Source organism: Dama dama, chromosome 33, assembly GCF_033118175.1.
Source record: "Dama dama isolate Ldn47 chromosome 33, ASM3311817v1, whole genome shotgun sequence".
NCBI classification, from domain to species: Eukaryota; Metazoa; Chordata; class Mammalia; order Artiodactyla; family Cervidae; genus Dama; species Dama dama.
The window spans coordinates 28,458,265-28,465,647 of NC_083713.1; the positions used below are offsets into that span (position 1 = coordinate 28,458,265).

At 42.0% G+C, this 7,383-nt stretch overlaps 1 pseudogene; it reads left to right on the forward strand.

The window, feature by feature from the left end:
* Positions 1–1,481: 1,481 nt before the first annotated feature.
* LOC133050998 (double-stranded RNA-binding protein Staufen homolog 1-like) lies at positions 1,482–6,902 on the forward strand (annotated as a pseudogene).
* Positions 6,903–7,383: the final 481 nt, after the last annotated feature.

Sequence of the window (7,383 nt, forward strand, 5' to 3'; positions counted from 1 at the left end):
TCATAACTTCACACCTCAAGGACCTCAAAATTTAACTTCACACCTCAAGGACCTCAACATTTCAGATCACAACTTTATCCATCACAAACTCCCGGAGTTCACTCAAACTCATGCCCATCAAGTCGGTGATGCCATCCAACCATCTCATCCTCTGTCGTCCCCTTCTCCTCCTGCCCCCAATCCCTCCCAGCATCAGAAAAAAAAACAAACCAAAGTTAGGAGAAGATAGGAAATGATGAAATCATCAGAAATAAAACAGACTTAAAAAAAAACATGAAACTAAGAGCCGGTTCTTTAAATCGATAAAATTGACAAACTTTTGGCTAGACTAACCAACAAAAAAGAGGACTCAAAATCAGAAGTGAAAAAACAGGTGTTAAAATTATTTTTAACAGATCCACAGAAATACAAAGGATCATAAGAGACTGCTACGAACAATTATACACCAAAAAATTTGACAACCTAGAGAAAAGGATAAATTCCTAGTAACATAAAACTGGCCAAGATTGAATCAAAGGAATAGAAAATCTGAACACACCAATTACTAGTAAGAAGACTGAATCAGTATCAAAAACCTAACGAAAGGAACAGATGACTTCACTGGTGAATTCTACCGAATATTTAAATGATACCAATCTTTCTCAAACTCTCTCAAAAAAAAAAAAAAAACAGAGAATATTTTCAAATTTATTTTACAAGGCTAACCGTACCCCAACGACAAAACCAGATGATGGCACAAAAGATAATTACAAGCAAACATCCCTAATGTACATAAAATATGAAAATCCTCAACAAAATATTAGCCAACCTAGTTCAACAACTCATTAAATAATCATACACCTTGACTAAGTGGGATTTATTCCAGGAATGCAAGAAATAAATCATCTGCATGCAATATAATACACAGTATTAACCAAATGAATAAAAATCTTATGATTGAAGGTATTTCTAGATGGGCTTAGGAGACTAGCATTGTTGATTTTCAGAACTGTTTGTGCAGTGATTTAGGAGCTGGAGACAACATGGTGGAGTAGAAGGATTTGAGCTCACCTCCTTTTACAAAACACCTTTTACAAAACTGCTGAACAATCATCAACAAAAACAGACTTTAATCCTAAAAAAAAAAAAGTTATTCTACACACAAAGACAAAGAAGAAGCCACAACAAGATGGTAGGAGGAACACTGTTGTGATATAACCAAATAACGTATCTGCCAGGTGGGCAACCCACAAACTGGAAAAAATAATTATATTGCAGAGGATCTCCCACAAGAATGAGAGTTCTAACTCCCTCATCAGGCTCCCCAGCCTAGGGGGTCTGACATCAGGAGGAGGAGAAGCCCCCAAAGCATTTTGCATTGAAGACCAGTCGGCTTGAGTACAGGAGCTCCACAAGACTGGAGGCAACAGAGACTCCACTCTTGGAGGTGCACGCAAGTTTTCATGTGTACTAGGTCTCAGAGCAAAGTAGTCATTTGATAGATGGAGCCAGACATACCTGCGGGTCTTGGAGGGTCTCCTGGGGAGGTGAGGGTTAGCTGTAGATCACTGTAGAGGGAAAGACACTGGTGGTTGCCTCAGGGAATATCCATCAGCATAAGCTCTCTCAGAACCGAGACCTAGCGCCACCCAACAGCCTGCAGGCTCTAGTGCTGGGACACACCTCAGGCCAAACAGAATAGGAACACAGCCCCACCCACCAGCTACCACCAGGCTACCTGAAGTTGCCCTGAGCCAAAAACCACCTATAAGGACACCCTTTGACATGGCTCTGCCTACCAGAGGGTTAAGATCCAGCTTTACCCACCAGTGGGCAGGCACCAGCCCCTCCCACCAGGAAGTCTGCACAAGACCAATCTCACACACTAGGGAGGAGACACCAGAACCAAGAAGAATTACAATCCTGCAGCCTGAGGAATGAAGACCACAAATACAGATAATTAGACAAAATGAGACAGCAGAGAAATAAGCTTCAGATGAAGGAACAAGATAAAATCCCAGAGCAACAACTAAATGAAGTGGAGACAGGCACTCTATCTGAAAAAGAATTTAGAGTAATGACAATAAAGGTAATCCAAGATTTTGGAAAAAGAATGGGGGCACAGACTGAGAGGATACAAGAAATATTTAATGAAGAGCCAGAACCTTAAAAAACAAACAGAGCTAAACCATATAATAACTGACCTGAAAAATACACTCTAATGAATTGATAGCAGAATAATTGAGACAGATGAATGAATAAGTGATCTGAAAGATAAACTGATGGAAATCACTGCTGGGGAACAGAATTAAGAAAAAAGAAGTGAGGACAGCCTAAGAGACCTCTGGAACATTAAATGCACAGACATTCACATTATAGGGGCCCCAGGAGGAAAAGAGAGAGAGAAAGGGCCTGAGAAATTATTTGAAGAGGTAATAGCCAAAAACATCCATAACATGAGAAAGGAGACACTCAAGTCCAGGAATTGCAGAGTCCCATGCAGGATAAGCCCAAGGAGGAACACACTAAGACAAACAATCAAATTAACAAAAATTAAAGATAAAATATTAAAGGCAACAAAGGAAAAGAAACAAACAACATACAAAGGAATTCCCATAAGTTTTTCAGCTCATTTTTTCAGCAGAAATGCTGCAGGCCAGAAGAGAGTGGCATAATATATTTAAAGTGATGAAGGAAAGAAACCAACCAAAAATAAGCTACCCAGTAAGGTTTCATTCAGATTCAGCATAGAGATGAAAAGTTACACAAAAAAGTAAGTTAAAGATATTTTAGCACTATCAAACCAGCTTTACAATAAATGCTAAAGGAATTTCTCTGATGGAAAAGAACACAACTAGAAACAAAGAAAATTACTAATGGGAAAGCTCACCAGTAAAGATAAAAAGTTACAATAGAGCTAGGAAATCATCCACATACACAAACACTATATCAAAACCAGCAACTGTGAGGAGAGGAGAGAACAAATGCTGGATATTGGATATGCATTTGAAATAAGAGACCAGCCACTTAAACCTGTATATACATAGACTGCTATATTAAAACCTCATGTAAACCAAAAATCTATAATAGGTACACACACAAAAAAGAAAAAGCAATCCAAACACAACACTAAAGATAGTCATGATATCACAAGAGAAGAAAACAAAAGAGGAAGGGAAGGAAAAAGACCTACAAAAATAAATCCAAACAAGAAAACAATAAGGACAGACATGTTGATAATTATCTTAAATGTAAATGGACTAAATGTTCCAACCAAAAGACCCAGACTGACTGAATGGATACAAAAACAAGACCCGAATATATGTTGTCTATAAGAGACTCACTTCAGATCTAGGGACACATATAGACTGAAAGTGAAGAGATGGAAAAAGATATTCCATGCAAATGGAAATCAAAAGAAAGCTGGAGTAGGAATACTCATATCAGACAAAACAGATGTTAAAATGAGACTGTTGAAAGAGATAAAGGATATTACATAATGATCAAGGGATCAATCTAAGAAGATATAACAATTGTTATTGAATTTGCACCCGACATAGGAGCATCTCAATATATAAGGCAAATGCTGACAGCCACAAAAGGAGAAATCAACAGTAACAATAATAATGGCGAACTGTAACACCCCACTAACATCAATGGACAGATCATCCAGACAGAAAACCAGTAAGGAAACACAGGCCTTAAATGACACAAAAAACATCATGGACTTAATTGATATTTATAAAACATTCCATCTGAAAGTGGCAGAATATACATTCTTCTCAAGTGCACATGGAACATTCTCCAGGGCAGATCACAGGCTGGGCCACAAAGTTAGTCAGTCAGTTCAGTCGCTCAGTCATATCCGACTCTTTGTGACCCCATGAATCGCAGCATGCCAGGCCTCCCTGTCCATCACAAACTCCTGGAGTTCACTCAAACTCATGCCCATCAAGTCAGTGATGCCATCCAACCATCTCATCCTCTGTCGTCCCCTTCTCCTCCTGCCCCCAATCCCTCCCAGCATCAGGGTCTTAACCTGGGTATATTTAAGAAAATTGAAACCATAATAACCAACTTCTCCAACCACAGTGCTATGAGATTAGACATCAACTACAGGAAAAAACTATAAAGGGAAAAAAAAGAAAGAAAGAAACACAAACATGTGGAGGCCAAACAATATGGTACTGAACAATCAAGAGATCACTGAAGAAATCAGAGGAAATTTAAAAAATGCCTTGAGACAAATGAAAAAAATAACAATCTAAAATCTATGGGATACAGCAAAAGCAGTTCTAAGATGGAAGCTTACAGATTACCATAAACTTCTATTGCTACAAGCTCATGCTCAGATTGAATTTTGCTGAAATGAGATAATTCATTCACAAGACATTGAGGCTTTCTCTTTGGGGTGTGCCATGTTAGAAGGAAGTGGTTGCTGCCCTGAGCTCATCTACCAGCCAGTGGTCATGGGTGATGGAAACAATCAGAAGGGGCAGGACAGAGGAGGAAGGGACGACAGGAGGGGAGAGGCAGAGTGGCCTTGGAGGAGGTAGGTACGGCCAGGCCGGTGCCTGCAATCCTACTTCAGGAAACAACAAAAACTTCAAACAACCAACCTAACCTTACACCTAAAGCAACCTAGAGAAAGAGCAACAAACTAAACCTAAAGTTAGTAGAAGGAAAGATAACATAATGATCAGAGCAGAAATAAATCAAACTGAGATGAAGAAAACAATAGAAAAGATCAATGAAACTAAATGCTGGCTCCTAGAAAAAATAAAATTGATAAACCTTTAGCCAGATTCAAGAAAAAAAAAAGGGAGAGGGCTCAGATCGGTAGTATTAGAAATGAAAAAGGGGAAATTACAACTGACACAACAGAAATACAAAGGATCATAAAAGACTATTAAAAGCAATTATATGCCAATAAAATGGACAACCTAGAAGGAATGGACAAATTCTTAGAACGATACAATCTTCTAAGACTGAACCAGGAAGAAATAGGAAATATGGACAGACCAATCATAAATACAGAAATTGAAACTGATTTTAAGACTTTCATAGCTTCAGTGTTGTGCCGGCAGTGGCCACATCTGGCTTGACAGTACCTTCCTCTGATCCCCGGCCCGGTGGTGCCAGTCTCCTCAGGACACTCTGCTTCCCATCCACCATCCCTCCCTTCTCCCTCTTTCCCCTCCTCACCATCACTCTGCCACCCGGGACCGCCAGCCAGGGGATGAGCTCGGGACAACGGACAGTTCCTTCTAACCTGGCACACCCCAAAGAGAAAGCACCAATGTGTCTTGTGAATGAGTTAGCCCATTTCAACAAGATTCAGCCTGAGTATAAGATTTAGTGTGAGCAAGGTCCAGTTCAATGTAAGAAAGCATAACCCCCGCTGTAGAGCTAAATGCACTGTGCATGAAACTTGGGGGGAAAGCCGATGGATAAGCCTGTCAACCCTTACTCTTGGATGCAGTCCACCTAAAGTCACAACATGAGAGGATGTGCTTATCCCCTCAAGTACTTTTACCCATTTCCACTACTATCTTTACTTTATCAAGTTTGAAGTTGCTGTGGGAGGACAACAATTTAACAGGGAAGAGGAGACAGGCTATGAAGCATGATACTGTTGCAAAAGTTCTGAGGATCCTGCAGAATGAACCCCACCCCCACACCCCAAGAGGCTGGAGGTGAATGGAAGAGAATCAGAGGAAGAAAATCTCAATAAACTGGAAATAAATGTTTGAGATTGCACTTAAACAGAACTTGCCTGTGAATTTTGAATCTTTCCGTCTAAAGCAGGTTGCCCGGGAGAGTGGCCCACCCCACATGAGGAGCTGTGTGACCAGGGTATCGGTTGGGGTGTTGGTGGGGGAAAGCGAAGGGAAGAGCAAGAGGATTTCAAAGAAAAACACTGCTAGAGCTGTTCTTGAGGAGCTGAAGAAATTACTGCCACTGCCTACAGTTGAGCAAGTGAAGCCCGGAATCGAAAAGAAAACAAAACCCATAGTCAGGCTACAAAGCATCCAGAGTACGGCCAGGAGATGAACCCAATTAGCAGACTGGCCCAGTCCCAGCAGGCAAAAAAACGAGGAGCCAGAGTACCTGCTCCTCACTGAGGTGGCCTCCTACGCCGCAGGGAGCCTGTGATGCAGGTGAAGGTGGGAAAACGCGCCACAGAAGGATCAGGAACCAATGAGAAGGTGGCCAAATGCAGTGCAGACAAGAACATGCTGGAGATCCCAGGTTTCAAAAAGTCCCGCAGGCTCAGCCCACCAAACCAGCCCTCAAGTCAGAGGGGGACACCAACAAAGAAAGCAGGGGATGGGAGAACAGTGACCTTTTATGAACCCGCCTCAGGGGATGAAAATGGGACTAGCAATAAAGAGGAGTTTAGGATGCCGTATCTCAGTCATCAGCAGCTGCCTGCTGAAATTCTTCCCATGGTGCTCCAGGTTGCCCAGGCTGTAGGAGTCAGTCAAGGACATCACACCAAAGGTTTCACCAGGGTAGCTCTGAGTCCTGCCAAGGCCCACGGTAACTTTCACGATAGTCCATGAATTGTTGAATGAGGGCACCTAGCTGACAGCCGAGACCATTTTAAAGAATGGTCTCTTCAGGCCATGTACGCCATGTACCTCTCACGATACCCTCTGAGCAGCTGGACTATCCTTCCAGAGCTCAGGGATTCCAGGTCGAATATAAAGACTTCCCCCAAAATAAGACCAAATTTGTATCTCTTATCAATTGTTCCTCTCAGCTACCTCTGATCAGCCACGGTATTGGAAAGAATATGGAGTTCTGCCACGACATGGCTGCACTGAACATCTTAAAAGTTGCTGTCTGAGTTGGACCAACAAAATACAGAGACACCAAGAACAGGAAATGGGCCAATGTCTGTGTGTGGGAGGTGCTGAACCTTATTTGGCCATGGACCATTGAAAACTCTCCAAATATATACTGAAAATACTGAAATTGCTTTGAAAATTTGGAATTTCTGATACCTCCTAAGGACTAGAGAAAGCAATGGTGAAGAAGGCAGGACCCTAAGGAGTTGGCATAGCTGCTCACATGTGCTGTGGTTTCTTGTCTATGCTGCAACAGCTGCTGGGGGCCAAGTGGGTTTGCCAAACACCCCTGGATCCATTGGGAAACCAGCAGGTCCATGCCCCCAGGCACCCTAGTGCTTGGTTTTGGTGGGGTTTTTGTTTGTTTTGGGTGTTTTACTATTTTTTCCCTTGCTGTGTGAAAGAAGAAACAGAAAGCAGGACCCCTTCTCAAACTGGCTCACACAAACACTTCACGACAAATCCTGGACACTCACGCCGGAGAAAGGCCTTAGTCTGGCCCCAGAGCTGAAAGCACCAGAGAAAATCAAATGCTTCCTCCTCAGCCAGA